Genomic DNA, 22091 nt, shown 5'->3' on the forward strand with positions numbered 1-22091 from the left:
CAAATAAGTGTGACACTTATCGAAGGCCATTCTAAAATGACCAAAAAAAAATAAGTGTGACACTTATCGGGGGCCGTTCTAATATGATCAAAAGTAACAAATAAGTGTGACACTTATCGGAGTAATACGCAATGCTTACAACGTATGACCTGAAGTAACAAATAAGTGTGACACTTTTCGGATGTCGTAAATTTCTCTTTGACATTTTCCAAGGCCGTCCTAGTATGACCTGATGTAACAAATAAGTGTGACACTTATCGGAGGCCATTCTAATATGACCTGATGTAACAAATAAGTGTGACACTTATCGGAGGCCATTCTAATATGACCAAAAGTATCAAATAAGTGTGACACTTATCGGAGGCCATTCCAATATGACCAAAAGTAACAAATAAGTGTGACACATATCGGAGGCCTTTCTAATATGACCTGATGTAACAAATAAGTGTGACACTTATCGGAGGCCATTCTAATATGACAAAAAAAACAAATACGTGTGACACTTATCGGAGGATGTTCTAATATGATCAAAAGTAACAAATAAGTGTGACACTTATCGGAGTAATAGGCGATGCTTAAAACGTATGAGCTGAAGTAACCAATAAGTAAAGAAGTGTGACACTTATCGGAGGCCATTCTAATATGACCGAAAGTGATAAATAAGTGTGAAACTTATCGAAGTAATAGGCGATGCTTACAATATATGACCGAAAGTAACATATAAGTGTGACACTTATCGGAGTAATAAGCGATGCTTACAACGAATGAGCTGAAGTAACAATTTAGTGTGACACTTATCGGAGGTCGTGAATTTCTCTCTGACATTTTCCAAGGCCGTCCTAGTATGACCTTTGTAACAAATAAGTGTGACACTTATCGGAGGCCATTCTAATATGACCCGATGTAACAAATAAGTGTGACACTTATCGGAGGCCATTCCAATATGATTAAAAGTAACAAATAAGTGTGACACTTATCGGAGGTCATTCTAATATGACCTGATGTAACAAATAAGTGTGACACTTATCGGAGGCCATTCTAATATGACCTGATGTAACAAATAAGTGTGACACTTATCGGAGGCCATTCTAATATGACAAAAAAAACAAATAAGTGTGACACTTATCGGAGGCCGTTCTAATATGATCAAAAGTAACAAATAAGTGTGACACTTATCGGAGTAATAGGCGATGCTTAAAACGTATGAGCTGAAGTAAACAATAAGTAAATAAGTGTGACACTTATCGGAGGCCGTTCTAATATGACCGAAAGTGATAAATAAGTGTGACACTTATCGAAGTAATAGGCGATGCTTACAATGTATGACCGAAAGTAACAAATAAGTGTGACACTTATCGGAGTAATAAGCGATGCTTACAACGAATGAGCCGAAGTAACAATTTAGTGTGACACTTATCGGAGGTCGTGAATTTCTCTCTGACATTTTCCAAGGCCGTCCTAGTATGACCTTTGTAACAAATAAGTGTGACACTTATCGGATGCCATTCTAATATGACCTGATGTAACAAATAAGTGTGACACTTATCGGAGGCCATTCTAATATGACCTGATGTAACAAATAAGTGTGACACTTATCGGAGGCCATTCTAATATGACCTGATGTAACAAATAAGTGTGACACTTATCGGAGGCCATTCTAATATGACCTGATGTAACAAATAAGTGTGACACTTATCGGAGGCCATTCTAATATGACCTGATGTAACAAATAAGTGTGACACTTATCGGAGGCCATTCTAATATGACCTGATGTAACAAGTAAGTGTGACACTTATCGGAGGCCATTCTAATATGAACTGATGTAACAAATAAGTGTGACACTAATCGGAGGCCATTCCAATATGACCAAAAGTAACAAATAAGTGTGACACTTATCGGAGGCCATTCTAATATGACCTGATGTAACAAATAAGTGTGACACTTATCGGAGGCCATTCTAATATGACCAAAAAAAAACAAATAAGTGTGACACTTATCGGAGGCCGTTCTAATATGATCAAAAGTAACAAATAAGTGTGACACTTATCGGAGTAATAGGCGATGCTTAAAACGTATGAGCTGAAGTAACCAATAAGTAAATAAGTGTGACACTTATCGGAGGCCGTTCTAATATGACCGAAAGTGATAAATAAGTGTGACACTTATCGAAGTAATAGGCGTTGCTTACACTGTATGACCAAAAGTAACAAATAAGTGTGACACTTATCGGAGTAAAAAGCGCTGCTTACAACGAATGAGCTGAAGTAACAATTAAGTGTGACACTTATCGGACGTCGTGAATTTCTCTCTGACATTTTCCAAGGCCGTCCTAGTATGACCTTTGTAACAAATAAGTGTGACACTTATCGGATGCCATTCTAATATGACCTGATGTAACAAATAAGTGTGACACTTATCGGAGGCCATTCTAATATGACCTGATGTAACAAATAAGTGTGACACTTATCGGAGGCCATTCTAATAGGACCTGATGTAACAAATAAGTGTGACACTTATCGGAGGCCATTCTAATATGACCTGATGTAACAAATAAGTGTGACACTTATCGGAGGCCATTCTAATATGGCCTGATGTAACAAATAAGTGTTACACTTATCGGAGGCCATTCCAATATGACCAAAAGTAACAAATAAGTGTGACACTTATCGGAGGCCATTCTAATATGTCCTGATGTAACAAATAAGTGTGACACTTATCGGAGGCCATTCTAATATGACCCGATGTAACAAATAAGTGTGACACTTATCAGAGGTCATTCCAATATGACCTGATGTAACAAATAAGTGTGACACTTATCGGAGGCCATTCTAATATGACCTGATGTAACAAATAAGTGTGACACTTATCGGAGGCCATTCCAATATGACCAAAAGTAACAAATAAGTGTGACACTTATCGGAGGCCATTCTAATATGACCTGATGTAACAAATAAGTGTGACACTTATCGGAGGCCATTCTAATATGACCTGATGTAACAAATAAGTGTGACCCTTATCGGAGGCCGTTCTAATATGATCAAAAGTAACAAATAAGTGTGACACTTATCGGAGTAATACGCGATGCCTACAACGTATGACCAAAGTAACCAATAAGAGTGACACTTATCGGAGTAATACGCAATGCTTACAACGTATGACCTGAAGTAACAAATAAGTGTGACACTTTTCGGATGTCGTGAATTTCTCTTTGACATTTTCCAAGGCCGTCCTAGTATGACCTGATGTAACAAATAAGTGTGACACTTATCGGAGGCCATTCCAATATGACCTGATGTAACAAATAAGTGTGACACTTATCGGAGGCCATTCTAATATGACCTGATGTAACAAATAAGAGTGACACTTATCGGAGGCCATTCTAATATGACCTGATGTAACAAATAAGTGTGACACTTATCGGAGGCCATTCTAATATGACCTGATGTAACAAATAAGTGTGACACTTATCGGAGGCCATTCTAATATGACCTGATGTAACAAATAAGTGTGACACTTATCGGAGGCCATTCTAATATGATCAAAAGTAACAAATAAGTGTGACACTTTTCGGAGTAATACGCAATGCTTACAACGTATGACCTGAAAAAACAAATAAGTGTGACACTTTTCGGAGTAATACGCTATGCTTACAACGTATGAGCTGAAGTAAACAATAAGTAAATAAGTGTGACACTTATCGGAGGCCGTTCTAATATGACCGAAAGTGATAAATAAGTGTGACACTTATCGAAGTAATAGGCGATGCTTACAATGTATGACCGAAAGTAACAAATAAGTGTGACACTTATCGGAGTAATAAGCGATGCTTACAACGAATGAGCCGAAGTAACAATTTAGTGTGACACTTATCGGAGGTCGTGAATTTCTCTCTGACATTTTCCAAGGCCGTCCTAGTATGACCTTTGTAACAAATAAGTGTGACACTTATCGGATGCCATTCTAATATGACCTGATGTAACAAATAAGTGTGACACTTATCGGAGGCCATTCTAATATGACAAAAAAAAACAAATAAGTGTGACACTTATCGGAGCTCGTTCTAATATGATCAAAAGTAACAAATAAGTGTGACACTTTTCGGAGTAATACGCAATGCTTACAACGTATGACCTGAAGTAACAAATAAGTGTGACACTTTTCGGAGTAATACGCAATGCTTACAACGTATGACCTGAAGTAACAAATAAGTGTGACACTTATCGGAGGCCATTCCAATATGACCTGATGTAACAAATAAGTGTGACACTTATCGGAGGCCATTCCAATATGACCTGATGTAACAAATAAGAGTGACACTTATCGGAGGCCATTCTAATATGACCTGATGTAACAAATAAGTGTGACACTTATCGGAGGCCATTCTAATATGACCTGATGTAACAAATAAGTGTGACACTTATCGGAGGCCATTCTAATATGACCTGATGTAACAAATAAGTGTGACACTTATCGGAGGCCATTCTAATATGACCTGATGTAACAAATAAGTGTGACACTAATCGGAGGCCATTCCAATATGACCAAAAGTAACAAATAAGTGTGACACTTATCGGAGGCCATTCTAATATGACCTGATGTAACAAATAAGTATGACACTTATCGGAGGCCATTCTAATATGACCTGATGTAACAAATAAGTATGACACTTATCGGAGGCCATTCTAATATGACCTGATGTAACAAATAAGTGTGACACTTATCGGAGGCCATTCTAATATGACCAAAAAAAAACAAATAAGTGTGACACTTATCGGAGGCCGTTCTAATATGATCAAAAGTAACAAATAAGTGTGACACTTATCGGAGTAATAGGCGATGCTTAAAACGTATGAGCTGAAGTAACCAATAAGTAAAGAAGTGTGACACTTATCGGAGGCCATTCTAATATGACCGAAAGTGATAAATAAGTGTGACACTTATCGAAGTAATAGGCGATGCTTACAATATATGACCGAAAGTAACAAATAAGTGTGACACTTATCGGAGTAAAAAGCAATGCTTACAACGAATGAGCTGAAGTAACAATTTAGTGTGACACTTATCGGAGGTCGTGAATTTCTCTCTGACATTTTCCAAGGCCGTCCTAGTATGACCTTTGTAACAAATAAGTGTGACACTTATCGGAGGCCATTCTAATATGACCCGATGTAACAAATAAGTGTGACACTTATCGGAGGCCATTCCAATATGACCAAAAGTAACAAATAAGTGTGACACTTATCGGAGGTCATTCTAATATGACCTGATGTAACAAATAAGTGTGACACTTATCGGAGGCCATTCTAATATGACCTGATGTAACAAATAAGTGTGACACTTATCGGAGGCCATTCTAATATGACAAAAAAAAACAAATACGTGTGACACTTATCGGAGGATGTTCTAATATGATCAAAAGTAACAAATAAGTGTGACACTTATCGGAGTAATAGGCGATGCTTAAAACGTATGAGCTGAAGTAACCAATAAGTAAAGAAGTGTGACACTTATCGGAGGCCATTCTAATATGACCGAAAGTGATAAATAAGTGTGACACTTATCGAAGTAATAGGCGATGCTTACAATATATGACCGAAAGTAACAAATAAGTGTGACACTTATCGGAGTAAAAAGCGATGCTTACAACGAATGAGCTGAAGTAACAATTTAGTGTGACACTTATCGGAGGTCGTGAATTTCTCTCTGACATTTTCCAAGGCCGTCCTAGTATGACCTTTGTAACAAATAAGTGTGACACTTATCGGATGCCATTCTAATATGACCTGATGTAACAAATAAGTGTGACACTTATCGGAGGCCATTCTAATATGACCTGATGTAACAAATAAGTGTGACACTTATCGGAGGCCATTCTAATATGACCTGATGTAACAAATAAGTGTGACACTTATCGGAGGCCATTCTAATATGACCTGATGTAACAAATAAGTGTGACACTAATCGGAGGCCATTCTAATATGACCTGATGTAACAAGTAAGTGTGACACTTATCGGAGGCCATTCTAATATGACCTGATGTAACAAATAAGTGTGACACTAATCGGAGGCCATTCCAATATGACCAAAAGTAACAAATAAGTGTGACACTTATCGGAGGCCATTCTAATATGACCTGATGTAACAAATAAGTGTGACACTTATCGGAGGCCATTCTAATATGACCTGATGTAACAAATAAGTGTGACACTTATCGGAGGCCATTCTAATATGACCAAAAAAAAACAAATAAGTGTGACACTTATCGGAGGCCGTGATAATATGATCAAAAGTAACAAATAAGTGTGACACTTATCGGAGTAATAGGCGATGCTTAAAACGTATGAGCTGAAGTAACCAATAAGTAAATAAGTGTGACACTTATCGGAGGCCGTTCTAATATGACCGAAAGTGATAAATAAGTGTGACACTTATCGAAGTAATAGGCGATGCTTACACTGTATGACCAAAAGTAACAAATAAGTGTGACACTTATCGGAGTAAAAAGCGCTGCTTACAACGAATGAGCTGAAGTAACAATTAAGTGTGACACTTATCGGACGTCGTGAATTTCTCTCTGACATTTTCCAAGGCCGTCCTAGTATGACCTTTGTAACAAATAAGTGTGACACTTATCGGATGCCATTCTAATATGACCTGATGTAACAAATAAGTGTGACACTTATCGGAGGCCATTCTAATATGACCTGATGTAACAAATAAGTGTGACCCTTATCGGAGGCCATTCCAATATGACCAAAAGTAACAAATAAGTGTGACACTTATCGGAGGCCATTCTAATATGACCTGATGTAACAAATAAGTGTGACACTTATCGGAGGCCATTCTAATATGACCTGATGTAACAAATAAGTGTGACCCTTATCGGAGGCCATTCTAATATGACCAAAAAAATAAGTGTGACACTTATCGGAGGCCGTTCTAATATAATCAAAAGTAACAAATAAGTGTGACACTTATCGGAGTAATACGCGATGCCTACAACGTATGACCAAAGTAACCAATAAGAGTGACACTTATCGGAGTAATACGTAATGCTTATCAACGTATGACCTGAAGTAACAAATAAGTGTGACACTTTTCGGATGTCGTGAATATCTCTTTGACATTTTCCAAGGCCGTCCTAGTATGACCTGATGTAACAAATAAGTGTGACACTTATCGGAGGCCATTCTAATATGATCAAAAGTAACAAATAAGTGTGACACTTTTCGGAGTAATACGCAATGCTTACAACGTATGACCTGAAGTAAAAAATAAGTGTGACACTTTTCGGAGTAATACGCAATGCTTACAACGTATGACCTGAAGTAACAAATAAGTGTGACACTTATCGGAGGCCATTATAATATGACCTGATGTAAAAAATAAGTGTGACACTTATCGGAGGCCATTCTAATATGACCTGATGTAACAAATAAGTGTGACACTTATCGGAGGCCATTCTAATATGACCTGATGTAACAAATAAGTGTGACACTTATCGGAGGCCATTCTAATATGACCTGATGTAACAAATAAGTGTGACACTTATCGGAGGCCATTCTAATATGACCTGATGTAACAAATAAGTGTGACACTTATCGGAGGCCATTCTAATATGATCAAAAGTAACAAATAAGTGTGACACTTTTCGGAGTAATACGCAATGCTTACAACGTATGACCTGAAGAAACAAATAAGTGTGACACTTTTCGGAGTAATACGCTATGCTTACAACGTATGAGCTGAAGTAAACAATAAGTAAATAAGTGTGACACTTATCGGAGGCCGTTCTAATATGACCGAAAGTGAAAACAAAGTGTGACACTTATCGAAGTAATAGGCGATGCTTACAATGTATGACCGAAAGTAACAAATAAGTGTGACACTTATCGGAGTAATAAGCGATGCTTACAACGAATGAGCCAAAGTAACAATTTAGTGTGACACTTATCGGAGGTCGTGAATTTCTCTCTGACATTTTCCAAGGCCGTCCTAGTATGACCTTTGTAACAAATAAGTGTGACACTTATCGGATGCCATTCTAATATGACCTGATGTAACAAATAAGTGTGACACTTATCGGAGGCCATTCTAATATGACCTGATGTAACAAATAAGTGTGACACTTATCGGAGGCCATTCTAATATGACCTGATGTAACAAATAAGTGTGACACTTATCGGAGGCCATTCTAATATGACCTGATGTAACAAATAAGTGTGACACTTATCGGAGGCCATTCTAATATGACCTGATGTAACAAATAAGTGTGACACTTATCGGAGGCCATTCTAATATGAAATGATGTAACAAGTAAGTGTGACACTTATCGGAGGCCATTCTAATATGACCTGATGTAACAAATAAGTGTGACACTAATCGGAGGCCATTCCAATATGACCAAAAGTAACAAATAAGTGTGACACTTATCGGAGGCCATTCTAATATGACCTGATGTAACAAATAAGTGTGACACTTATCGGAGGCCATTCTAATATGACCTGATGTAACAAATAAGTGTGACACTTATCGGAGGCCATTCTAATATGACCAAAAAAAAACAAATAAGTGTGACACTTATCGGAGGCCGTTCTAATATGATCAAAAGTAACAAATAAGTGTGACACTTATCGGAGTAATAGGCGATGCTTAAAACGTATGAGCTGAAGTAACCAATAAGTAAATAAGTGTGACACTTATCGGAGGCCGTTCTAATATGACCGAAAGTGATAAATAAGTGTGACACTTATCGAAGTAATAGGCGATGCTTACACTGTATGACCAAAAGTAACAAATAAGTGTGACACTTATCGGAGTAAAAAGCGCTGCTTACAACGAATGAGCTGAAGTAACAATTAAGTGTGACACTTATCGGACGTCGTGAATTTCTCTCTGACATTTTCCAAGGCCGTCCTAGTATGACCTTTGTAACAAATAAGTGTGACACTTATCGGATGCCATTCTAATATGACCTGATGTAACAAATAAGTGTGACACTTATCGGAGGCCATTCTAATATGACCTGATGTAACAAATAAGTGTGACACTTATCGGAGGCCATTCTAATATGACCTGATGTAACAAATAAGTGTGACACTTATCGGAGGCCATTCTAATATGACCTGATGTAACAAATAAGTGTGACACTTATCGGAGGCCATTCTAATATGACCTGATGTAACAAATAAGTGTGACACTTATCGGAGGCCATTCTAATATGACCTGATGTAACAAATAAGTGTGACACTTATCGGAGGCCATTCTAATATGACCTGATGTAACAAATAAGTGTTACACTTATCGGAGGCCATTCCAATATGACCAAAAGTAACAAATAAGTGTGACACTTATCGGAGGCCATTCTAATATGACCTGATGTAACAAATAAGTGTGACACTTATCGGAGGCCATTCTAATATGACCCGATGTAACAAATAAGTGTGACACTTATCGGAGGTCATTCCAATATGACCTGATGTAACAAATAAGTGTGACACTTATCGGAGGCCATTCTAATATGACCTGATGTAACAAATAAGTGTGACACTTATCGGAGGCCATTCCAATATGACCAAAAATAACAAATAAGTGTGACACTTATCGGAGGCCATTCTAATATGACCTGATGTAACAAATAAGTGTGACACTTATCGGAGGCCATTCTAATATGACCTGATGTAACAAATAAGTGTGACCCTTATCGGAGGCCGTTCTAATATGATCAAAAGTAACAAATAAGTGTGACACTTATCGGAGTAATACGCGATGCCTACAACGTATGACCAAAGTAACCAATAAGAGTGACACTTATCGGAGTAATACGCAATGCTTACAACGTATGACCTGAAGTAACAAATAAGTGTGACACTTTTCGGATGTCGTGAATTTCTCTTTGACATTTTCCAAGGCCGTCCTAGTATGACCTGATGTAACAAATAAGTGTGACACTTATCGGAGGCCATTCTAATATGACCTGATGTAACAAATAAGTGTGACACTTATCGGAGGCCATTCTAATATGACCTGATGTAACAAATAAGTGTGACACTTATCGGAGACCATTATAATATGACCTGATGTAAAAAATAAGTGTGACACTTATCGGAGGCCATTCTAATATGACCTGATGTAACAAATAAGTGTGACACTTATCGGAGGCCATTCTAATATGACCTGATGTAACAAATAAGTGTGACCCTTATCGGAGGCCGTTCTAATATGATCAAAAGTAACAAATAAGTGTGACACTTATCGGAGTAATACGCGATGCCTACAACGTATGACCAAAGTAACCAATAAGAGTGACACTTATCGGAGTAATACGCAATGCTTACAACGTATGACCTGTAGTAACAAATAAGTGTGACACTTATCGGATGCCATTCTAATATGACCTGATGTAACAAATAAGTGTGACACTTATCGGAGGCCATTCTAATATGACCTGATGTAACAAATAAGTGTGACACTTATCGGAGGCCATTCTAATATGACCTGATGTAACAAATAAGTGTGACACTTATCGGAGGCCATTCTAATATGACCTGATGTAACAAATAAGTGTGACACTTATCGGAGGCCATTCTAATATGACCTGATGTAACAAATAAGTGTGACACTTATCGGAGGCCATTCTAATATGACCTGATGTAACAAATAAGTGTGACACTTATCGGAGGCCATTCTAATATGACCTGATGTAACAAATAAGTGTGACACTTATCGGAGGCCATTCTAATATGACCAAAAAAAAACAAATAAGTGTGACACTTATCGGAGGCCGTTCTAATATGATCAAAAGTAACAAATAAGTGTGACACTTATCGGAGTAATAGGCGATGCTTAAAACGTATGAGCTGAAGTAACCAATAAGTAAATAAGTGTGACACTTATCGGAGGCCGTTCTAATATGACCGAAAGTGATAAATAAGTGTGACACTTATCGAAGTAATAGGCGATGCTTACACTGTATGACCAAAAGTAACAAATAAGTGTGACACTTATCGGAGTAAAAAGCGCTGCTTACAACGAATGAGCTGAAGTAACAATTAAGTGTGACACTTATCGGACGTCGTGAATTTCTCTCTGACATTTTCCAAGGCCGTCCTAGTATGACCTTTGTAACAAATAAGTGTGACACTTATCGGATGCCATTCTAATATGACCTGATGTAACAAATAAGTGTGACACTTATCGGAGGCCATTCTAATATGACCTGATGTAACAAATAAGTGTGACACTTATCGGAGGCCATTCTAATATGACCTGATGTAACAAATAAGTGTGACACTTATCGGAGGCCATTCTAATATGACCTGATGTAACAAATAAGTGTGACACTTATCGGAGGCCATTCTAATATGACCTGATGTAACAAATAAGTGTGACACTTATCGGAGGCCATTCTAATATGACCTGATGTAACAAATAAGTGTGACACTTATCGGAGGCCATTCTAATATGACCTGATGTAACAAATAAGTGTTACACTTATCGGAGGCCATTCCAATATGACCAAAAGTAACAAATAAGTGTGACACTTATCGGAGGCCATTCTAATATGACCTGATGTAACAAATAAGTGTGACACTTATCGGAGGCCATTCTAATATGACCCGATGTAACAAATAAGTGTGACACTTATCGGAGGCCATTCTAATATGACCTGATGTAACAAATAAGTGTGACACTTATCGGAGGCCATTCTAATATGACCTGATGTAACAAATAAGTGTGACCCTTATCGGAGGCCGTTCTAATATGATCAAAAGTAACAAATAAGTGTGACACTTATCGGAGTAATACGCGATGCCTACAACGTATGACCAAAGTAACCAATAAGAGTGACACTTATCGGAGTAATACGCAATGCTTACAACGTATGACCTGAAGTAACAAATAAGTGTGACACTTTTCGGATGTCGTGAATTTCTCTTTGACATTTTCCAAGGCCGTCCTAGTATGACCTGATGTAACAAATAAGTGTGACACTTATCGGAGGCCATTCTAATATGACCTGATGTAACAAATAAGTGTGACACTTATCGGAGGCCATTCTAATATGACCTGATGTAACAAATAAGTGTGACACTTATCGGAGACCATTATAATATGACCTGATGTAAAAAAATAAGTGTGACACTTATCGGAGGCCATTCTAATATGACCTGATGTAACAAATAAGTGTGACACTTATCGGAGGCCATTCTAATATGACCTGCTGTAACAAATAAGTGTGACCCTTATCGGAGGCCGTTCTAATATGATCAAAAGTAACAAATAAGTGTGACACTTATCGGAGTAATACGCGATGCCTACAACGTATGACCAAAGTAACCAATAAGAGTGACACTTATCGGAGTAATACGCAATGCTTACAACGTATGACCTGTAGTAACAAATAAGTGTGACACTTATCGGATGCCATTCTAATATGACCTGATGTAACAAATAAGTGTGACACTTATCGGAGGCCATTCTAATATGACCTGATGTAACAAATAAGTGTGACACTTATCGGAGGCCATTCTAATATGACCTGATGTAACAAATAAGTGTGACACTTATCGGAGGCCATTCTAATATGACCTGATGTAACAAATAAGTGTGACACTTATCGGAGGCCATTCTAATATGACCTGATGTAACAAATAAGTGTGACACTTATCGGAGGCCATTCTAATATGACCTGATGTAACAAATAAGTGTGACACTTATCGGAGGCCATTCTAATATGACCAAAAAAAAACAAATAAGTGTGACACTTATCGGAGGCCGTTCTAATATGATCAAAAGTAACAAATAAGTGTGACACTTATCGGAGTAATAGGCGATGCTTAAAACGTATGAGCTGAAGTAACCAATAAGTAAATAAGTGTGACACTTATCGGAGGCCGTTCTAATATGACCGAAAGTGATAAATAAGTGTGACACTTATCGAAGTAATAGGCGATGCTTACACTGTATGACCAAAAGTAACAAATAAGTGTGACACTTATCGGAGTAAAAAGCGCTGCTTACAACGAATGAGCTGAAGTAACAATTAAGTGTGACACTTATCGGACGTCGTGAATTTCTCTCTGACATTTTCCAAGGCCGTCCTAGTATGACCTTTGTAACAAATAAGTGTGACACTTAACGGATGCCATTCTAATATGACCTGATGTAACAAATAAGTGTGACACTTATCGGAGGCCATTCTAATATGACCTGATGTAACAAATAAGTGTGACACTTATCGGAGGCCATTCTAATATGACCTGATGTAACAAATAAGTGTGACACTTATCGGAGGCCATTCTAATATGACCTGATGTAACAAATAAGTGTGACACTTATCGGAGGCCATTCTAATATGACCTGATGTAACAAATAAGTGTGACACTTATCGGAGGCCATTCTAATATGACCTGATGTAACAAATAAGTGTGACACTTATCGGAGGCCATTCTAATATGACCTGATGTAACAAATAAGTGTTACACTTATCGGAGGCCATTCCAATATGACCAAAAGTAACAAATAAGTGTGACACTTATCGGAGGCCATTCTAATATGACCTGATGTAACAAATAAGTGTGACACTTATCGGAGGCCATTCTAATATGACCCGATGTAACAAATAAGTGTGACACTTATCGGAGGCCATTCTAATATGACCTGATGTAACAAATAAGTGTGACACTTATCGGAGGCCATTCTAATATGACCTGATGTAACAAATAAGTGTGACCCTTATCGGAGGCCGTTCTAATATGATCAAAAGTAACAAATAAGTGTGACACTTATCGGAGTAATACGCGATGCCTACAACGTATGACCAAAGTAACCAATAAGAGTGACACTTATCGGAGTAATACGCAATGCTTACAACGTATGACCTGAAGTAACAAATAAGTGTGACACTTTTCGGATGTCGTGAATTTCTCTTTGACATTTTCCAAGGCCGTCCTAGTATGACCTGATGTAACAAATAAGTGTGACACTTATCGGAGGCCATTCTAATATGACCTGATGTAACAAATAAGTGTGACACTTATCGGAGGCCATTCTAATATGACCTGATGTAACAAATAAGTGTGACACTTATCGGAGACCATTATAATATGACCTGATGTAAAAAAATAAGTGTGACACTTATCGGAGGCCATTCTAATATGACCTGATGTAACAAATAAGTGTGACACTTATCGGAGGCCATTCTAATATGACCTGATGTAACAAATAAGTGTGACCCTTATCGGAGGCCGTTCTAATATGATCAAAAGTAACAAATAAGTGTGACACTTATCGGAGTAATACGCGATGCCTACAACGTATGACCAAAGTAACCAATAAGAGTGACACTTATCGGAGTAATACGCAATGCTTACAACGTATGACCTGTAGTAACAAATAAGTGTGACACTTTTCGGATGTCGTGAATTTCTCTTTGACATTTTCCAAGGCCGTCCTAGTATGACCTGATGTAACAAATAAGTGTGACACTTATCGGAGGCCATTCTAATATGACCTGATGTAACAAATAAGTGTGACACTTATCGGAGGCCATTCTAATATGACCTGATGTAACAAATAAGTGTGACACTTATCGGAGGCCATTCTAATATGACCTGATGTAACAAATAAGTGTTACACTTATCGGAGGCCATTCCAATATGACCAAAAGTAACAAATAAGTGTGACACTTATCGGAGGCCATTCTAATATGACCTGATGTAACAAATAAGTGTGACACTTATCGGAGGCCATTCTAATATGACCCGATGTAACAAATAAGTGTGACACTTATCGGAGGCCATTCTAATATGACCTGATGTAACAAATAAGTGTGACACTTATCGGAGGCCATTCTAATATGACCTGATGTAACAAATAAGTGTGACCCTTATCGGAGGCCGTTCTAATATGATCAAAAGTAACAAATAAGTGTGACACTTATCGGAGTAATACGCGATGCCTACAACGTATGACCAAAGTAACCAATAAGAGTGACACTTATCGGAGTAATACGCAATGCTTACAACGTATGACCTGAAGTAACAAATAAGTGTGACACTTTTCGGATGTCGTGAATTTCTCTTTGACATTTTCCAAGGCCGTCCTAGTATGACCTGATGTAACAAATAAGTGTGACACTTATCGGAGGCCATTCTAATATGACCTGATGTAACAAATAAGTGTGACACTTATCGGAGGCCATTCTAATATGACCTGATGTAACAAATAAGTGTGACACTTATCGGAGACCATTATAATATGACCTGATGTAAAAAAATAAGTGTGACACTTATCGGAGGCCATTCTAATATGACCTGATGTAACAAATAAGTGTGACACTTATCGGAGGCCATTCTAATATGACCTGCTGTAACAAATAAGTGTGACCCTTATCGGAGGCCGTTCTAATATGATCAAAAGTAACAAATAAGTGTGACACTTATCGGAGTAATACGCGATGCCTACAACGTATGACCAAAGTAACCAATAAGAGTGACACTTATCGGAGTAATACGCAATGCTTACAACGTATGACCTGTAGTAACAAATAAGTGTGACACTTATCGGATGCCATTCTAATATGACCTGATGTAACAAATAAGTGTGACACTTATCGGAGGCCATTCTAATATGACCTGATGTAACAAATAAGTGTGACACTTATCGGAGGCCATTCTAATATGACCTGATGTAACAAATAAGTGTGACACTTATCGGAGGCCATTCTAATATGACCTGATGTAACAAATAAGTGTGACACTTATCGGAGGCCATTCTAATATGACCTGATGTAACAAATAAGTGTGACACTTATCGGAGGCCATTCTAATATGACCTGATGTAACAAATAAGTGTGACACTTATCGGAGGCCATTCTAATATGACCAAAAAAAAACAAATAAGTGTGACACTTATCGGAGGCCGTTCTAATATGATCAAAAGTAACAAATAAGTGTGACACTTATCGGAGTAATAGGCGATGCTTAAAACGTATGAGCTGAAGTAACCAATAAGTAAATAAGTGTGACACTTATCGGAGGCCGTTCTAATATGACCGAAAGTGATAAATAAGTGTGACACTTATCGAAGTAATAGGCGATGCTTACACTGTATGACCAAAAGTAACAAATAAGTGTGACACTTATCGGAGTAAAAAGCGCTGCTTACAACGAATGAGCTGAAGTAACAATTAAGTGTGACACTTATCGGACGTCGTGAATTTCTCTCTGACATTTTCCAAGGCCGTCCTAGTATGACCTTTGTAACAAATAAGTGTGACACTTAACGGATGCCATTCTAATATGACCTGATGTAACAAATAAGTGTGACACTTATCGGAGGCCATTCTAATATGACCTGATGTAACAAATAAGTGTGACACTTATCGGAGGCCATTCTAATATGACCTGATGTAACAAATAAGTGTGACACTTATCGGAGGCCATTCTAATATGACCTGATGTAACAAATAAGTGTGACACTTATCGGAGGCCATTCTAATATGACCTGATGTAACAAATAAGTGTGACACTTATCGGAGGCCATTCTAATATGACCTGATGTAACAAATAAGTGTGACACTTATCGGAGGCCATTCTAATATGACCTGATGTAACAAATAAGTGTTACACTTATCGGAGGCCATTCCAATATGACCAAAAGTAACAAATAAGTGTGACACTTATCGGAGGCCATTCTAATATGACCTGATGTAACAAATAAGTGTGACACTTATCGGAGGCCATTCTAATATGACCCGATGTAACAAATAAGTGTGACACTTATCGGAGGCCATTCTAATATGACCTGATGTAACAAATAAGTGTGACACTTATCGGAGGCCATTCTAATATGACCTGATGTAACAAATAAGTGTGACCCTTATCGGAGGCCGTTCTAATATGATCAAAAGTAACAAATAAGTGTGACACTTATCGGAGTAATACGCGATGCCTACAACGTATGACCAAAGTAACCAATAAGAGTGACACTTATCGGAGTAATACGCAATGCTTACAACGTATGACCTGAAGTAACAAATAAGTGTGACACTTTTCGGATGTCGTGAATTTCTCTTTGACATTTTCCAAGGCCGTCCTAGTATGACCTGATGTAACAAATAAGTGTGACACTTATCGGAGGCCATTCTAATATGACCTGATGTAACAAATAAGTGTGACACTTATCGGAGGCCATTCTAATATGACCTGATGTAACAAATAAGTGTGACACTTATCGGAGACCATTATAATATGACCTGATGTAAAAAAATAAGTGTGACACTTATCGGAGGCCATTCTAATATGACCTGATGTAACAAATAAGTGTGACACTTATCGGAGGCCATTCTAATATGACCTGATGTAACAAATAAGTGTGACCCTTATCGGAGGCCGTTCTAATATGATCAAAAGTAACAAATAAGTGTGACACTTATCGGAGTAATACGCGATGCCTACAACGTATGACCAAAGTAACCAATAAGAGTGACACTTATCGGAGTAATACGCAATGCTTACAACGTATGACCTGTAGTAACAAATAAGTGTGACACTTTTCGGATGTCGTGAATTTCTCTTTGACATTTTCCAAGGCCGTCCTAGTATGACCTGATGTAACAAATAAGTGTGACACTTATCGGAGGCCATTCTAATATGACCTGATGTAACAAATAAGTGTGACACTTATCGGAGGCCATTCTAATATGACCTGATGTAACAAATAAGTGTGACACTTATCGGAGACCATTATAATATGACCTGATGTAAAAAATAAGTGTGACACTTATCGGAGGCCATTCTAATATGACCTGATGTAACAAATAAGTGTGACACTTATCGGAGGCCATTCTAATATGACAAAAAAAACAAATAAGTGTGACACTTATCGGAGCTCGTTCTAATATGATCAAAAATAACAAATAAGTGTGACACTTTTCGGAGTAATACGCAATGCTTACAACGTATGACCTGAAGTAAAAAATAAGTGTGACACTTTTCGGAGTAATACGCAATGCTTACAACGTATGACCTGAAGTAACAAATAAGTGTGACACTTATCGGAGGCCATTCCAATATGACCTGATGTAACAAATAAGTGTGACACTTATCGGAGGCCATTCTTATATGACCTGATGTAACAAATAAGAGTGACACTTATCGGAGGCCATTCTAATATGACCTGATGTAACAAATAAGTGTGACACTTATCGGAGGCCATTCTAATATGACCTGATGTAACAAATAAGTGTGACACTTATCGGAGGCCATTCTAATATGATCAAAAGTAACAAATAAGTGTGACACTTTTCGGAGTAATACGCAATGCTTACAACGTATGACCTGAAGAAACAAATAAGTGTGACACTTTTCGGAGTAATACGCTATGCTTACAACGTATGAGCTGAAGTAAACAATAAGTAAATAAGTGTGACACTTATCGGAGGCCGTTCTAATATGACCGAAAGTGATAAATAAGTGTGACACTTATCGAAGTAATAGGCGATGCTTACAATGTATGACCGAAAGTAACAAATAAGTGTGACACTTATCGGAGTAATAAGCGATGCTTACAACGAATGAGCCGAAGTAACAATTTAGTGTGACACTTATCGGAGGTCGTGAATTTCTCTCTGACATTTTCCAAGGCCGTCCTAGTATGACCTTTGTAACAAATAAGTGTGACACTTATCGGATGCCATTCTAATATGACCTGATGTAACAAATAAGTGTGACACTTATCGGAGGCCATTCTAATATGACCTGATGTAACAAATAAGTGTGACACTTATCGGAGGCCATTCTAATATGACCTGATGTAACAAATAAGTGTGACACTTATCGGAGGCCATTCTAATATGACCTGATGTAACAAATAAGTGTGACACTTATCGGAGGCCATTCTAATATGACCTGATGTAACAAGTAAGTGTGACACTTATCGGAGGCCATTCTAATATGACCTGATGTAACAAATAAGTGTGACACTAATCGGAGGCCATTCCAATATGACCAAAATTAACAAATAAGTGTGACACTTATCGGAGGCCATTCTAATATGACCTGATGTAACAAATAAGTGTGACACTTATCGGAGGCCATTCTAATATGACCTGATGTAACAAATAAGTGTGACACTTATCGGAAACCATTCTAATATGACCAAAAAAAAACAAATAAGTGTGACACTTATCGGAGGCCGTTCTAATATGATCAAAAGTAACAAATAAGTGTGACACTTATCGGAGTAATAGGCGATGCTTAAAACGTATGAGCTGAAGTAACCAATAAGTAAATAAGTGTGACACTTATCGGAGGCCGTTCTAATATGACCGAAAGTGATAAATAAGTGTGACACTTATCGAAGTAATAGGCGATGCTTACACTGTATGACCAAAAGTAACAAATAAGTGTGACACTTATCGGAGTAAAAAGCGCTGCTTACAACGAATGAGCTGAAGTAACAATTAAGTGTGACACTTATCGGACGTCGTGAATTTCTCTCTGACATTTTCCAAGGCCGTCCTAGTATGACCTTTGTAACAAATAAGTGTGACACTTATCGGATGCCATTCTAATATGACCTGATGTAACAAATAAGTGTGACACTTATCGGAGGCCATTCTAATATGACCTGATGTAACAAATAAGTGTGACACTTATCGGAGGCCATTCTAATATGACCTGATGTAACAAATAAGTGTGACACTTATCGGAGGCCATTCTAATATGACCTGATGTAACAAATAAGTGTGACACTTATCGGAGGCCATTCTAATATGACCTGATGTAACAAATAAGTGTGACACTTATCGGAGGCCATTCTAATATGACCTGATGTAACAAATAAGTGTTACACTTATCGGAGGCCATTCCAATATGACCAAAAGTAACAAATAAGTGTGACACTTATCGGAGGCCATTCTAATATGACCTGATGTAACAAATAAGTGTGACACTTATCGGAGGCCATTCTAATATGACCCGATGTAACAAATAAGTGTGACACTTATCGGAGGTCATTCCAATATGACCTGATGTAACAAATAAGTGTGACACTTATCGGAGGCCATTCTAATATGACCTGATGTAACAAATAAGTGTGACACTTATCGGAGGCCATTCCAATATGACCAAAAGTAACAAATAAGTGTGACACTTATCGGAGGCCATTCTAATATGACCTGATGTAACAAATAAGTGTGACACTTATCGGAGGCCATTCTAATATGACCTGATGTAACAAATAAGTGTGACCCTTATCGGAGGCCGTTCTAATATGATCAAAAGTAACAAATAAGTGTGACACTTATCGGAGTAATACGCGATGCCTACAACGTATGACCAAAGTAACCAATAAGAGTGACACTTATCGGAGTAATACGCAATGCTTACAACGTATGACCTGAAGTAACAAATAAGTGTGACACTTTTCGGATGTCGTGAATTTCTCTTTGACATTTTCCAAGGCCGTCCTAGTATGACCTGATGTAACAAATAAGTGTGACACTTATCGGAGGCCATTCTAATATGACCTGATGTAACAAATAAGTGTGACACTTATCGGAGGCCATTCCAATATGACCTGATGTAACAAATAAGTGTGACACTTATCGGAGGCCATTCTAATATGACCTGATGTAACAAATAAGAGTGACACTTATCGGAGGCCATTCTAATATGACCTGATGTAACAAATAAGTGTGACACTTATCGGAGGCCATTCCAATATGACCTGATGGAACAAATAAGTGTGACACTTATCGGAGGCCATTCTAATATGACCTGATGTAACAAATAAGTGTGACACTTATCGGAGGCCATTCCAATATGACCAAAAGTAACAAATAAGTGTGACACTTATCGGAGGCCATTCTAATATGACCTGATGTAACAAATAAGTGTGACACTTATCGGAGGCCATTCTAATATGACCTGATGTAACAAATAAGTGTGACCCTTATCGGAGGCCATTCTAATATGACCAAAAAAATAAGTGTGACACTTATCGGAGGCCGTTCTAATATAATCAAAAGTAACAAATAAGTGTGACACTTATCGGAGTAATACGCGATGCCTACAACGTATGACCAAAGTAACCAATAAGAGTGACACTTATCGGAGTAATACGTAAAGCTTATCAACGTATGACCTGAAGTAACAAATAAGTGTGACACTTTTCGGATGTCGTGAATATCTCTTTGACATTTTCCAAGGCCGTCCTAGTATGACCTGATGTAACAAATAAGTGTGACACTTATCGGAGGCCATTCTAATATGACCTGATGTAACAAATAAGTGTGACACTTATCGGATGCCATTCTTATATGACCTTATGTAACAAATAAGTGTGACACTTATCGGAGGCCATTATAATATGACCTGATGTAAAAAATAAGTGTGACACTTATCGGAGGCCATTCTAATATGACCTGATGTAACAAATAAGTGTGACACTTATCGGAGGCCATTCTAATATGACCTGATGTAACAAATAAGTGTGACACTTATCGGAGGCCATTCTAATATGACCAAAAAAAAACAAATAAGTGTGACACTTATCGGAGCTCGTTCTAATATGATCAAAAGTAACAAATAAGTGTGACACTTTTCGGAGTAATACGCAATGCTTACAACGTATGACCTGAAGTAACAAATAAGTGTGACACTTTTCGGAGTAATACGCAATGCTTACAACGTATGACCTGAAGTAACAAATAAGTGTGACACTTTTCGGAGTAATACGCAATGCTTACAACGTATGACCTGAAGTAACAAATAAGTGTGACACTTATCGGAGGCCATTCCAATATGACCTGATGTAACAAATAAGTGTGACACTTATCGGAGGCCATTCTAATATTACCTGATGTAACAAATAAGTGTGACACTTATCGGAGGCCATTCCAATATGACCAAAAGTAACAAATAAGTGTGACACTTATTGGAGGCCATTCTAATATGACCTGATGTAACAAATAAGTGTGACACTTATCGGAGGCCATTCTAATATGACCTGATGTAACAAATAAGTGTGACACTTATCGAAGGCCATTCTAAAATGACCAAAAAAAAATAAGTGTGACACTT

This window comes from Leiobunum rupestre, chromosome 3 (genome assembly GCF_980474605.1).
Source record: "Leiobunum rupestre chromosome 3, qqLeiRupe1.1.hap1, whole genome shotgun sequence".
Taxonomy (NCBI): Eukaryota; Metazoa; Arthropoda; class Arachnida; order Opiliones; family Sclerosomatidae; genus Leiobunum; species Leiobunum rupestre.